Below are 16,000 nucleotides of genomic sequence, written 5' to 3'. Positions count from 1 at the left end.
CACATTATAGCCTTGCAACCACAAACGCAAATGAGAGGGGCTTCCCCTCCTGAGGGGTGAAGAGGAGGGTTTTGTGTTGACAGAAACAGATATATTAGTATCCTGAGGAAAACGTCAATGAGGAAATCATGTTAGCCACAGAACAGGTCTAGTTTTAAAAGGCCAGTCCCTTAATCACAATGTGGACGGTACAGCTGACCAGTAACTAAGAGAAATGCAAGACCAAGGGCACAGGGAGCATGAGATGGGGCAAGGAGGGAGGAACTGAAACCCCCAAACAAATGAAGAGGAATTAATTTCATTCAGAGAGGGAGGGGAGGAGGAAAAGAGTGACGTGCAAGGTGAAATGGTCAAAACAAGAAAGAAAGAAAGAAAGAAGAAAGAAAGAAAGAAAGAAAGAAAGAAAGAAGAAAGAAAGAAAGAAAGAAAGAAAGAAAGAAAAGCAGCAGAGTGAATAATTTATATGGGCTCTGCTCCTGATGCTGCTACCAGCCACTATCTCACAAAGACATTTAGCAGTGATTCACATCAAAGCACTCCGGCCTCCCGCTGCTAAGCTTAAAGGTGAAGCCTGCCGATTGCCTTTTCTCCCCAACACCAGTGCTTAATTTGTGCCGGATCCTGCCGGAACAGGATCCAGCACCTCGCGGTTTTGGACTACCTGCATTCCGGTACCTATTTGCGTGGACCCGGCACCTGGTGGCATGAAACGTTTGTTTTTTTTTGTCTGCCGTGTAATACTCCTAATAGTGACATAGTGACGTTCCTTTCCCCTCCCTTCCAAAAACCTGTCTCATTCCCATATGTGATTACCCTATTAGAAAGTAGCAACAAGTGCATAGTAATCACTTCACACATGAGTGAGCTGCTCTGCAGAGTGTGTTATGGTTAACTGCAGACAGCGTCATGGCTAAAAGTTGAATTTTCTGTCCATATGTCGGCTGTGTGGACTATTTTGGAAAATTAGGCAAGGTAAACATGATTTTTTTTTTGTTTGTAAACGTGTTAGCATATTCTGTAATCTATTAGCTCTCTGCTGGGACAATCAAAAATCATATTAGATGACTATGAAACAGAATTTTTTTGGGGTGTGGACCTGTAAGTCCCACAGTTAAATATGCGGGCAATTGCACATGTTATGTTGAGTGTCCAGAAATAATTGGTAATAACATGAGAATTGGCTGATGTGAAGGGCTGTAAGCCACATCACTGTGGGCATGAGTATCGCATTTCCTACATTCAAAATCAATATCCTATGAAAGTATTTGTATTGAATATCGATGCGTAACTACTCGAACCAGAATTTCTCTGGTAAATGGTTGAAGCCATTGCAGTTTCCTTTATGTATGATTAGGATGTCTCATAGTAACCTATGTGGTCATTTTTATGTTGTGCACAGTGCAGTTATATCTTTAGTCTACTACTTGAAGGGCAGGTTTGTAAAAATGAGCATTATGTAGCCTATGCAATAATCAAATATTGTTATAGGTCCCCAGTAGTCGGAGCTCTAAGGTCATATAGTCGGTCATTTAGTAATGTTTAGGCTGTTAGGTCTACAGTAAGCTGTTATCTTGATATGTTCCGGAAACTTTTCCCTCCACACCGACTCGTGGGAACACCGACCACTTGGTGTTCCAGGACCTCATTATTAATTATCATGAATCATAAATTGTGCTCTTCAGTCATCTGTTGTATCATTATGGCCCAATGTACGAAGCTAATCATTTAAAAGACAGATAATAACCTCTGTTCTGCTGACTTTGAACCATGCAACACTGGGTTCTATGCACAGGGGTAGGAGGGGGTGTTTGTGTGTGTGTGTGTGTGTGTGTGTGTGTGTGTGTGTGTGTGTGTGTGTGTGTGTGTGTGTGTGTGTGTGTGTGTACCATCAGACTGGTCATCAAAGCTTTGTCACAGTATGCAGTAGCAGCATGCATCAAGCGTGCTCACACTGTGTCGTCCTTTGGTTGACAGAGACATAAAAAACACTGCTGAAAATGGGAAGCTGTATAGGGCCACGGGGGAGTATAAAGTGTAAACATACCATATGAACATATAAAAGGACACACACACACACACACACACACACACACACAGACAGATTTACTAGCAGAGGTGGAAACCCTAGTAACAACTCTAGTAATGCCATTCGTCAAAGTATTCTATGTCTTCTATTTTATTTTTACTTGAGCAATTTGTTGTGGTTTAAGGTTTTATTTATTCTTCAACAACACAACAGAAGGTATGCAATACACACTGAATGTGCTGAATATGAAAAGATAACCAAGAGCCCTCCTTTGAAAAAGTAACACTAAGTGCTTAAGATGTTTTGGTGAGCTACTCCTTTACTTGGCTAATTTCCTAGGAAGGTACTCTTACTTGACTTGAATAAAATTTGAATAAAGAGGCAGAACCTCTGCTTGAAATATCGAAGTATCTGAATACCACCTCAGAAAGAGAAAGACAAGGACACACACACACATACATACACTTACTAGTAATAAAGGCCGACTTTTTTTGTAACCTTTCATTTCAAGAAATCAAATGTGCAATAGTATACATGTTTGAGTCTGCGTGTCTGTGCATGTGTGTCTGTGTGTGTGTGTGTGTATAAAGGACATTTTGAGGACATATCATTATCACAATGAAAGTAAATGCTGTTTACATTTGCATATTATCATCATACCTTTCACTTTAAGATGGAAAACAAAGCACGAAACAAAGCGTGTTTCGGAGCATAGTAGGGAGAGACAACAAAAACATAGAAAGCAATTACACCTGTATATCAAAACAGGGAATAATCCCACACACCAGTCTGTTCTGTGGCACCGCTTTTATTGCAATAGTTAAATCAGAATGTATATCATTTGGATGACATTCAGGTAACAATGAATTCATGACTGTAACTCCTCATCTAGCAAAGTCAACCATCGATGTTCAAAACTCACAATTAGGAACCTTGACTCAAGAAGAGCCTCATTTAGAATACAATCAAGAGCATTGTGTGTTTGTTTGTGTGTGTGTGTATGTGTGTGTGTGTGTGTGTGTGTGTGTGTTTGTGTGTGTGTGTGTGTGTGTGTGTGTGTGTTTGTGTGTGTGCGCGCACTAGAGAAACTGGTGACGTTTGTTTAAGGTCACCATGTTGGTTTACAAAAGAGCTTTGTTAGATGGATCAGATGACTTATCAGCTCAACACCTCAAGTACACATGTAGATAGCACACACACACACACACACACACACACACAGACACACACACACACACACACATATGGAGGCAAGGTGGCATCATTAGGGAGTCAGTACACAGCAAGTTTTCCAGTGTTAATAAGTGTTGTTTTTTCAGCGGCAATTGTTTTGAGGAGCAGGCCAAGCGAAACAGAATTCTCCCTCCAGGATCAGTAGAGTATCACACACACACACACACACACACACACACACACACACACACACTGCGGTCACCCAGCTGCAGGTGTAGGTCAGCAGTCAGGTAGGTATAGCTCTACTTCCGACTGACCAGGTGGAAGCAACACCAAGGGTCAACACACACACTGATTCGGGCCACTGGTCCTGTATCATATCCAGGCCGGCCCATTATGAGGATTAACCCCCCTGGTTAACACACCTGGAGCACCTGGACACAGATGCTCCGATAAAAAAAACAAGCGCTGATTCAAAAATGCTGTCAAATTTGGGAACTGATCTCACCTTTAACCTGGGAAACCTGGTCATAGAATTGAATTTAGGAATATAGAACACTCACTCACTAAATTACATCCACAGAGCAATTAGGAATGCGCTTATCCTGCTGTGAAAAATGTAAAGCTGGATGATTTGTTTGGAGCGGCCCAAAGCCACATAGAAAATCTTTCAAGGATACATGGCAACAAGATCCATTAGGTCCAACGGTATCCTTTGACTAAAACGTCCTGGTTCTATATTCTGGAATTCGGCTGAAATATAGAATGTTTTTTTTTTTTTTAAATATATAGACTGTGATGCACTATAAAGGAAAGCAGAAGAAGCCACATCAAAGTATGGAGACCCTGAATCCTCGCTTCCCTTTGGCCCGCTATCAAAGAGTGACCCCTTTTCCAGCTCCCATTATTCAGACTCACCCCCTCTTCCACCCCTTCCAAAACAGGTCATCTCAGTTCTTCAACTTGACAATCTCCTGCTGCCCTGGCTTATCCACACCCCATTCCTTTCTCTTTCCCTTGCCCCTGGAAGAAAGGAGACAGAGACGAGGGGATTTGCCTCACGGTAGGTAGCTGTTTTATGTGAAGCATATGAGAAAAGAGAGAAGAAAGGAGAGATTTTTTTTGGTGAGGCTTGGCGAGGAGAGCCAGGAGCCCACTTGAGGAGCAGTGGGTCTTAGAGCTGGATGATTTGTTTGGAGAAGCCCTCTCCAGCCAAAAGGAGGATTAGCCGCACGCAGGTTCCCATGGAACCAAGGCGAGGTGGAGAGGGCTTTTAGAGGTTACCGCACCCCTACATGACTGCACATGCATGCACATGTATGCACACACACACACACACACACACATGCACAGAAACACAGAAAGACAAACACACACACACACACACACACTCTCAGACACACGCAAGTATGCACCTGCCTTCAGATACATTCCCATGGGTATGAAAAAACTAGACTAGATGGGCCTGGTGGTGATTGGGCCATTCTGGTTTGCGCACACAGTATTATATTACCATCAGATATTGACTAAGTATTATATTACCAGCAACCAGCAGTCAAGACATGTTCATCAGGAGCCAAATTCAGGTCAGTCAGTCGATCAGTCAAACCGGTGCTTTCTCACCTGCTGCAGTGGATAATATATGTGTGACAACAAATCTATATTTTGGCGGCAAAGCAGTTGTGTAAAAAAGGTAGGGACCTTATTAAGTTTGCGGTGCTCCCTCACCTTGTAATGAGTGATGCTCGCTTGTCCGGTGTTACCATCTTGCAACGTGTGTTTGTAACTGCAGTGGCTAATCTATGCATGACAAAAAACATATTTTTTTGCTGGCAAATGTTTTACTTACAGCTACATTGAGTTAGCAAAGCAGTTTTGTGTAATGCGCGTGAAATTTATTTGGTTTGCCCAATGCTAACAAAACATTTTGGCTAACCTAGCGGAGCATAGCAATATAGTAGAGTGGATATTCTCCTTTATCCTGATTATTCCAGCACTGTAGTGCTAGCTAGGTGCCGTGAAGCATCTGTACTTGTCTGTGTATTTGTTTGCCTATGAACAAGTAGAGTGAGGCTGTTAGACAGATATGCAGTCAGCAGGGTGAGAGAGCCTTGTACTGTGACTAACATTGTCCACTCACATTAATGGGAAATGTACACTTTTACAAACTCTGGAGCAAATTGAACATTTACCAGTAAATGTATACATTTTCTCACATTTACTGTAACATAGACAATTGGGTAGTGGTGAAATGGGGGACAGAGCGCAGCAGGAAAAGACCCAGGCGAGGGCCGCTGCCTCCAGCCTTCCAAGCCACTCAGAAAGCTTCTCATCAGTCCCTGGATAAAAGGAACAAAATGGATGGTGTTATTGCTGTAAGGTGTTAATATTATACAGCTGAACACATGTCTATATTATTATACAGCTAAACACGTCTGTATTCTGACATATTTGTTTACAACCTCAACACTTGCGGCTAGTGTGAGTTACCATAATCAAAGCAAAAGCGAGTCACAGACCTGACTGGTAAATTACCACAAGCAGGTTAACAAGTTAGAAGGTGGAAATTTAATCTGAATATACTATCAGCATTTTAATATTAATCAGTGAGATAAGAGTCATATTAGAGAAATTGATATTGTCCACTTATATTTGTAGTCATTTGAATTCGGACTCTCGCCAGCACCAGGCACTTCATTGTTTACAGAGTTGAAAGTGATGCATGGACAAGGGGTCACGCAGCAGCAGTGCATTATGGGGTATTTTAGTACATCTAGTCACATTAACAGCATACTGCCTCCACTGAATGAGCAACGCCTATAAGCATCACAGGACCAGGACGGCACATGCATGTTTCAAAATGTCTAACTTTTTAGAAGTTGAAACACACTGCTTGGGCCGGTCACCAGCTGTGGCTGCTGCCACCTGCTGGCCCAGACAGAAACTGATAATTTATTTTGGTGAGTGAGAGACTTCTCAACAAGTCCCCTGCTGAGTGAGAAGGCCATGTGACTATAGACTGGAAGAGCATAACATCATTTACTATGGGTTCAAAGTTTCCTGTGCCTCATTTTGATAATAATAATAAACATTTTAATACATATGCAGGAGCAGACCAGGGAAAAGAAATAATGAATGTTATAAACACTTGACAACTGACTATTTGGCAGCATTATTAGATATTATCTAATATTTCAGTCTTTTTTTTTTCAGAAGTGACAGGCAATGTGTGTCCGAACTTTATCAAATTGCTGTGAAAATATAAAGATGGGAACTGTTGATCTCATGAGCAAAACTTGTATTTTGATATACATGTGGGCAAATTACTGTATCACAGTGGAAAATCCAAAGATCGCCTTGCGTGTCCGTTTGCGTGTCCTGTAGCGGTGGACCCCCATGGTGACATCGCCATCGGAGCAGCTGCCATGACGACTCCCCCTCCCTCCGCGGACTCACCCAGTTGCTGCGCCCCTCCATGGCAACCACGCAATGCTTGTGTCCCTTTGATCTCCCAGTACCACCCCAGTGGAGGATGGAACAACTGGTAGCGCTACTGTCAACACTTCACTGTACATGCCATAGACAGCTTAGCCTAGCCTAGTGGCAAACATAGCATAGATTACCATGCCAGCAGTTCTCTTCCCAAACATCTCTGACAGTATTAGCACATGCTAAGTCAAGGGCGTACGTGAGAGCCAGCTGTCAAGTGGAGGGAATTCTTAGTGCTTCGCTCAAGGTCGCTCCCACCATTGAGAGCAAAGGGGCACTTTAATGGCTCCCACGCTAGGTGTTAACTCGGTATCGCTAACAGTTTAGCTTGGTTGTCCTGGCATGTTTGAAGGAGGGTCTTAGCTGGTGCTTTGCATTCACACAGCAGTGTTTGTGATCGTCACCTGTCACACGACAGGAGGAGAGACAACTGGAGGAGGGGGAAATCAACAAAAACACGCTATTTAGAAAAGAAAAAAATGATGGTGGTGGTTCAAGAATATGGATGTGCAAAGTTTTGACACAGATGACCTCAAGGTGATAGGGCCTTAATGATAGGACCTGATAGGACAGGCCAAAATAGTTGGGTTTTGGGTCGCGAGTCAGAAAAATGATTTTATATGCTAAAAATAAATACTAGCTTCTTAGGTACTGTGTCATGAAGCTGTGTGTGCTTGATCTGCCCTGTAAAGTAAAGTGTTATAAAATCGAATTAAAGCTTTGCCACTGCTGCAGGCCCTGCCGCAGGGATTTGACCTGAAGTCATATACAGCAGTATGTGTGTGTGCTAACAAGTGCATGTGCATGTTTGTACGTGCGTGAGTACACACACACACACACACACACACACACACAGTGACACCTAGAGAGGGCCTCTTCCATTCTTTTCTAAGAAGAGCTCCTCATCTGGATTTTATCCCCTTTCTGACTCTCTTTTTCTACTTGCTTCAAACTCCTCATCTGTTCCTCTGTACTTTTCCCTCGTCCCTCGCCTACTAACACTCCATGAACACTGGGCATCTGTTTGAAGATAAACTATAGATGAACTGCAGCCAACCTACTGGTCAGGTTATCTAGATATTCTCTGTAGTGGTTTGACAGCATGTTATATATATTTCTTGTTGTACAGGAGCCTCCACTATGATACTAGTTGTGTTGTGCATAGGAAAGTTGACATTCACTACTTTGCCAGCACATTTAAACAAATTTCTCCAAACCCAAACGGTTGTGCAGTGAGTATGGGTTGAGGTTAGCTTTAGACAAATTCAACAATTCACGCTGATTCTAATTACAGCAAACAGGGCGGTGCATGCAACATTAAAGGCACAGAACACACAGGGCTACCTTTCAGACAAGTCGTCCTCTCTCTATTTTCCTCCTTTCTCACTCTTTCTAGTCCTCCCTCCCTCTGTTGCCCCCTCCTTCACTTTAATCCAGTGGCGGAATTTCACTCGACAAGTGATCAAAGACCAGTCGCGCGATGCCAGGTGCGGCTGCAGCTTCAACCGTTGACAACCACCTAGCAATTCCCCCCCCCCCCCACCTTCCTTTTCTCCTCACTAAAAAAAAAAAAAAAAAAAAGAGAGAAAACCTAAACAAAGCTGGGCGAACCGCTGTTTGTGTTTGTGTCTGTGAAAAACAGTGTCTTCTCTCCCTCCCCGCCCCCCCCCTCCTATTATTTCTGAAGACTTTTTTTCCTTTGTTTTTTTTTGTTTTTTTTTCAGAAGGGGAAGGAAAATTGTTTTGGGTTTTTTCTTCTGTTTGACGGTGATCTATGTTACCTCGCCGCCCGTCCCCCCTCAGCGCTCTGTGTGGTGGCCGGTTTGAGGAGTTGTGTGACGGTAAATTACGGCACTCTTGAGACAGCCGACCAGCAGGAGTTGTGGAACAGAGAGTGGATGCACGGCAGGGATTAGGCTTTATTAAGACTCAGTCACCGCAGACGGGCACAACAACACAGTGTGTGTGTGTGTGTGTGCGTGTGTGTATGAGTGAGTGAGCCAAAGATACAGCACAAAGCATCTTCCTCAACCTATAGGTGGTCCCCCACTAGAGGAAGGCGCACATCAACTGTAATAAGTGTCTCATGTCTAAAAGTGTTTGCTGTTGCTGCACTTGTTTAGAGAATGTCACCACTCTATACGATACGCTGCACAGGTTGTACAAGAATACGCCAATGATATCTTGATATGTGAAGTACTAAAAGGATCGGGTATCAATCAACTTGGATATAACTATATGTATTTATATATACTGTGTATGTAGTATATCAGTGGTTCTCAACGTGGGGTCCGGGGACCACCAGAGGTCCTTGAGGGGGTTCCAGGGGGTCCCCAGCAAATTGATGAATTGTTAAACTTCAGCATTATTTAATTTACAAGAAGTGAACACAATTAGAGAATGCAGAAGAATGACTGTTTTGATCTTAGTTTCTCTGTTATCTCTCTACCTGCAATACAGATAGTCATGGAATTCTGGACAAAATCATATCTAATAAAAAAAAACATATTCTCAGATTTAGGTCCAAGAGGCAAAATCTCATCAAATGGGGGTCCGTGGCTCTAATGTGGACTAAATTAGGGGTCCTTGATATGGAAAAGGTTGAGAATCACTGTAGTATATGACTCCATTGGTACCTTTCTTTGTTCTACTTTGTCTCGTTTTTAGGATTGTGACCCACTTAGTACATAGCTTTTGCTCTTTTGTGTTCCTCTGTCGTTTTTAGTGTTTCAAGCTGTTTGTTTAGTGCTTTAGCTTCTAGTTTTTAACTGTTTTTAGCGTTGTCCTCCCTGTAATTTCTTATGCTGTTATCTGGGGATTTAACCTGGTTAAATAAAGGTTAAATTAAAAAAAAGTTAAACAGACACATCTGTGCACGACATGTTATACACATTCTTTTATCCTCTTGTTGTAAGGCGCTTTGTAAACCATGTGTTTTAAAAAGTCACAATATAAATAAAGCTTTACTTACTTTACTTACTTACATCAAAACATATTACAGCACTAAAAAACACACACACACAAGCAGACCATCCTCTTCTACTGAACTCAGTACAAGTGGTGTAAGTGCAAAAGTAGGGCTACATTTCAGCTGAAGTTTAGGAGGCTGAATACCCGTGGAATGAGCAACTTGTAGACATGATTTGCCCTTTGCCCCCTGTAATGAATGTATGCATGTGTGCGCGAGTGAGTCAATGTCCGTGTATATACATGCATATTAAACTTGTGCATAATAAGTGTGTGGGGGTGGGGGTGGGGCCTACTGGCAGGTGGGAAAAGCGAGTGAAGCACAGTCAGTCTCCAGCTGTCGTGAAGCCCCTCCCCAACACTCTTGTCCCGCCCGCCTCAAGACCCCCCCCAACACACACACACACACACACACACACACACACACACTCTCCTCCTCTCCTCTCCCCACCCCTTAACAATCCACTCTCATCTAACCACTGCTGTGTCCAGCTGGAAGCTTTGAACCGGCCCCTCCTCCCTCCAAACACACACACATCCGCACATACACACACACACACACACACACACACACACTTCCCCTTGACCACTCCATTTCACACACAAGTCCGCAGGTTGGAGAGAGATGAATAAATAGACATCATTTTGGCTACAGCACGTCTTTCATCTGCTCCAGCAGCGACTCGGTGCGAGGTCAAGGGCCAAAGTTGCCGGCCAGGCTGGAGTGACATGTTTGAGAATCCATGTTGTCTTTTTTTTGTCTTTTAGTGTAAAACGGGTGCCAAAGAGTCAGAAGGACTTTTGTGTGAATATTGTTTGAGGGTGAGCTTCTTAACATACAGCGATATCGGTCCATGAACTGGAGTCAAGCATAGTCCAGACCTGGATCAAGTACAACTGCAATGCTGACATCTACAGCAGCTGACACTCTTGTCCAGAGTGACATACAATGTCATTAAGTGTCAGGACACGTCACTGCTGATGGGCACAGGTTGGCTGTTATGGGTATTGAACCTGCGATCGTTTGATTACGGGATGGTCACTCTATTATTTTTTATTATTATTAATTAACCTACTTGGAGTAACAGATGCCTGCAGTTTACCAGAATACAGACAATACACTGAGTGCCAGAATGTTTGAAAGTCAATTTAACATTCTTTCCTGTGATTGACAATTTGATGGAGACTATCTATGTCGTCCTGACACTGTAAACACCACTCATCTGGCACTCCAAGTGGGTTAAAACAAACACTAGAAATTATTTGCAAATGCTGTTTGACCCAGGTCTGGTAGAGCTCAGAGCAGTTAAAGGGGACATGTGTCACACATTAAAGGAAAGGTTAAGGCAACCAGTTTAAAGTGAGACAGACGGGCAATACAAAAAAGACTGAAGATATTCTCGTCCTTTTGAGGGATCGCTTGTTTTTTTCCCTTTGAAGAATTGGTTATGAGAGTAAATCTGACAGAAAATTACCTGACTAAAAGAATATAACTCAAACACGTCGAGCAATTCAAACAGTGATGATCACGTTCCAAAAAAAAAAAAAAAAAAAATCAAGCACAAATATTCAGCCAATTCCTTTCAAGTTGATATGAAAATGGATTGTTGCGAAAAAGAAAAAAGGGGGCCAAAGAAGTCTTTTCTGGCTGTTAAATTGGATGTGCATATGACAAATTTCAAAGGCTGTCAAAATAAAAAAAAAAGGTGGAGAAGAAGAAAGGGTTGGAAAAAATACATTTACATCATAAATGCACAGGTTCCCTTTCAATGGGCCTCTTCAAATCTCTGTCAGGCTTTTAATGGTAGGCAAGTTCAAAGTAGCACTAGACTCCCACTGCTTTGGAGAGATAGAAGTAGAACACAGCCGTAGTAGCACTGTGTGTGTGTGTGTGTGTGTGTGTGTGTGTGTGACCGCAATATGCGTGTGAACTAATACCTCTCTCCTTCTGTCCCAGTTAATCAGACCCGCCCCCTGCTACATGCCCCTATTGTGTGTATGGGTGCGTGTGTGTGTGTGAATGTACGTGTGTGTATCTGACTGAAGGGTGTATAAGGAGAGATGATAGGAGGCACTTCTTTGTCACTCTCATTGTTCCCCTCCCCTGTCTCCTTTTAACCCTGTACTTCCTTCTCCTTATCCCTCCACACCACTTTAACTTTCTTCAGCTCCAATCCACTTTTCTCTCTCTCTCTCTTTCTCTGTGATCTCTCATTTCGCTCCCTCTACTTCTCTTCCGCCCCGTTCCCTTCTTCCTCCCAGTTTGTCCCGGACTGTTGGCGAGGGATTGCTCGAAATGGTGTCTTGGGGAACGTCGCAAACAGTCTGAAAGCGCTCCGGATCCCAGTACCAGCCAGCACCAGCCAACCACCCATGCCCCACGGTGAAATCCCTGCATCAAAGCCGCAAATCTTTCCCTTTTTCTTTTTCTTTTTTTTTTTTTTTTTTTTTTTGCCTCCTTCCCTTTCTCTGTCTCTTTTTCCACGGTGGCACTTCCAGCGGCTCCCAATGTTTAAACTTCATATATCAGCCTCATTATAGACCCTCAAAGCCTTCCATCGATTCTAAAGGCGCTCATTTGAATTTTTAATCACACGTATGTACGAGTGCTGCGCTCAGCAACTATCCGACGCAAGCATGCACACACACACACGCACACACACACACACACACACACACACACACTCGCGCTCTCATCTCCGCTCTTTCAGCTCTTTCGGAGTGCGCTGCCTCTGAAGTTTTGGAGTTCAAACTTCCGCTTAGAAAAAAGTCTCAGCTAATATCACCGAGATAAGTTTGGATTTGGAGTTTGGATTCCGTTGTAAATGCAGTTCCATTGTTTGTAGATGGCAGAGTTCTTGACTCGCGTTAACAGTAGTATTTAATTGGGTGAAAGAGGAAATCTCACACAAGCCAAGGTGTTACTTTAGTGTTACTGTTCTCTTTGATGTCAAATATGTAGTTTGAGCGTAAAAAATATTTTATATAATATATACAGTTACACATCACTCAATCCCCTTGGTGGATATAGCTATATAGGGCCTACTCACATTCAGTTACCATGTGCATACAAAGTCCTGGCTAAGCTACAGAGAGACTTTGTCACTCAAGCAATAACAGGGAGAGGGAGAAAGAATCCCTCAGATCTTCCTGCAAGAAGTACACCTTTGAATCTGAATTTCCTTGCAGAAAAAAGCGCTTTGAAAATCTAATGCATAAACATTATCTTCTTTCCCCCCCCCCTTCTACTTCTTGCTCCTTCCATTCCCTCCCTTCACCTAAAGCGCACAAGCTTCTGAGCGACTTTGGAAGAACTTCCCTTTTTTAGAGTCCTCAGTAACTTAAATAAGAGGCGGTCGGGGATTTGGATATTGTTATGTCTCATCAAAGGCAGATATCTTCAGCTATCCTCCCCTGCCTGTTCTCTTGCTGTCTGTCAACGCCCAGTCTTCAAGAAAGAAGCTTCTCCTCAAGACTGATGTACTGTAATTTGATATATCCCCCGCTCCATCTCCCCTACTCTGGGGTTTTTGAAAAATCTTTGTCAGGGCACAAGTTAGCTCAGGGGAGCGCAGGCGAAGATGTTGGCATTGGTTCAGTCGGTTAGTTATCCGATTCTGTTGGATAATAAAACGTTATAACCAATGCAAATGGTTGCCCTTGGTTACTTTCCCTGAATTCATATGAAAACATATCCATTGTATCCATTTTGCATGAAAACACAAGAATACAATTGCTTAAAGATACTATGTATAGCTTTCTTCACTGTACATTCGGGGGGATTTGAAGGGTTCAAGACCGGATTTTCCGCGAAATCGTTGAATTTCATGCCGGCAAAATCGAGAGTGACACTTCTAAACCAGCAAAGAGAAGAAAAAGAGAGGAGAAGGCAGGTTGTGAGGGGGGCTGCTGGAGCTGCGATGGTCACATTTTCAAGTAGCATGAAAGAATTACAGTGTGCCATTTGAAAATCCTGCACTCGGTATCTTGAACATGGCGGAGAGACATTTCATGATGTGTCTTTGCAATCCGCAGCCACTCAATACGATCTCCATGGTTTACCTTGGCGGAGCGAGCAGCATGGGGTGAAGGCTGTTCAGTGTATGCCTTCCTGCTGCTGTCAGTATTGGCTTTGCCGCCTCTTGCAATCCGGCGCGTCATCAGTGAATCTAAGTTCAATAGATCATAATGAAAAGCCTCATGGTCGTGCAAAATCAAACAGGGATTCCATTTATTGGAACCCATGCAGGGTCTCCATCTCAGTGGCTTAGGAACTGAGTTTGATCCAATGAATGCTACCCATATGTTACACCCCCCATCAACCCCACCACCCCCCCACCCACCCCCCAATGCTCTTTTTCTCCTTTCCACGAAACCACTCGTACCCCCCCCCCCCTCTATCCCTTCACCCCTGTTCACTCCCTCCCCTCCCTCCCCACCGCCTCCCCGCCTCCCCGCCTCCCCTTCCTCTCCCTTGCACCTGCTGCTGTGAACAGCAGGATCCCAGTGTGTGTTTCTGTTCATCCCTCGCTTTTCTCCCTCCTCTCACCACTCCATCCCTCCATCCCTTTCTTTCATGTGTGCTCTGCTGTCAAGCCCAGCTGGATCAGGCCTGCCAGCGTAGTCACACGCAGTCTTTGTTGGTGTGGAAACAGGCAGCAGTAAACCAATGAAGGCAGGCCGGCAAAACTTTTGTTGTTTTTTTTTTTTTGTGAGGCATCCTATGTCTATGTAAGGTATTAGGATGCATGTTAAAATGGTGTATAAGAACGGCATTGTGACTGCTTTAATTTTTTTCATTGTGCTGCAGTTCATATTTATCATTTTGTTGAGGTTTAAATCATCTTGGTGTGACATGGCGAGTTTTTACAAAGAAAAAATCCCACTTTCCCAGCCCCACCATATTCATTTCGGGTGTTTGAATGAAGTGTGCCTTGGTAATATTTGATCCATCTGGTAGTCTATGACTCAGTGATTGGCACTCTGAAATATTTGGCAGTGCTGCCCTGTTGATGAAAAAAATGCTGAGAGAGAGAGAGAGAGAGAGAGAGAGAGAGAGAGAGAGAGAGAGAGAGAGAGAGAGGGAGAGAGAGAGAGAGAGAGACAACAAGAAGATGATGAAGAGAGAGACAGAAGGGGGGGCGTTTTCACCGCTTGCTATGTGTTCTGCACTGATAGACACCCATGGCGGAAATGACCTGAGAGATGTGTTAATCTCCTAATGTGAGTGTAATGAATGTCTCCCAAACCTGAGCACCAGCAGAGCCTTGGTAACCCATGGAAGCTTCTAGTGGTGGTGTTGTTACAGTATAGGGAGATATAGTCAAATTTTATCTTAAAGCCAAGTCAAGGTTTTGATCTAAAAAAATACTTATCTCTTGTCTTATCAGCCCAAATCACAAAGCAGTAAAAGGCTGCAATAGAGAAGAGCGTCCCATTCCCTCTAATTGAGACACCGTAAATTTGCTCTACCCAAATTAAATTCTGGTGTTGGGTATGGACACTTGCAGGAAATCTCTGCCCACTGGAAATGACAAATCAAAACTTCAGAGCGAGATTCAAAACTGTCTCCTAAACAGCAGAGAGCGAGCACACTGTCCAGAGAAAGCCAGACTCACTAGCGTTAGATCTTTTCCCTTTGGTATCCTTTGATATAAAGCATCACAGACCGGCCGGCTTGGTAAACATGAGCATGCTGTGTGCAGTTTACTGACATCATGTTGCAGGGTTTCTGGATACTGAAGGTAAGAAATGTTTTGCTTTAAACCTTATGTAAATTTGTCAGGCAATTTAAGAAAGACTGGTTGGAGTTCTAGCGACAAAGTTAAGTGAGTGGGCTTCCTTCTCTGCAAAGAACCAAATATTGTATGCACCCATGATATATCACTAATAGTGAAATCAGGAGGTGTGTTAGCTGATGATCATGACTTGTTTGTTCTCAGAGTCTGTTGTTTCCTTCAGCTAACATGGCTGTCACCTTTGGGGTTTAGCTAGTCCACAACGAGACATTCGGACAACCACACACTCATACACTACTTGGCTAGTTGTTGAGTTGAGTCTCTGTTTGTGTTTGTCTGTGCGTGTGTGTGTGTGTGTGTGTGTGTGTGTGTGTGCATGTGTGTGCACTTTCTTTGGTGGTGGCAGATATATAGCTGGGGCCCACTGGCTTCAGTCTCACCCACCCCCTATTTGTTGCTCTTCTCCAACAGATCATATGTTCCTTATATAATAAAATAAATAGCTCCTCCATAATCTACACTCTAAAGATTCAGAGTACTCAGAAGTGCAATGCTAGTTTTCCTCAATCATCAAAGACCCTCCAGTACAACAACCGTTGCGGTCTTT

The sequence above is a fragment of the Centroberyx affinis genome, unplaced genomic scaffold (assembly GCF_046629955.1).
Source record: "Centroberyx affinis isolate AG114_WGS23_722 - 3 ecotype Tasmania unplaced genomic scaffold, CSIRO-AGI_Caff_v1 ptg000746l_1, whole genome shotgun sequence".
In the NCBI taxonomy this organism is placed as follows: domain Eukaryota; kingdom Metazoa; phylum Chordata; class Actinopteri; order Beryciformes; family Berycidae; genus Centroberyx; species Centroberyx affinis.
Note: the sequence above shows the minus strand (reverse complement) of the source record.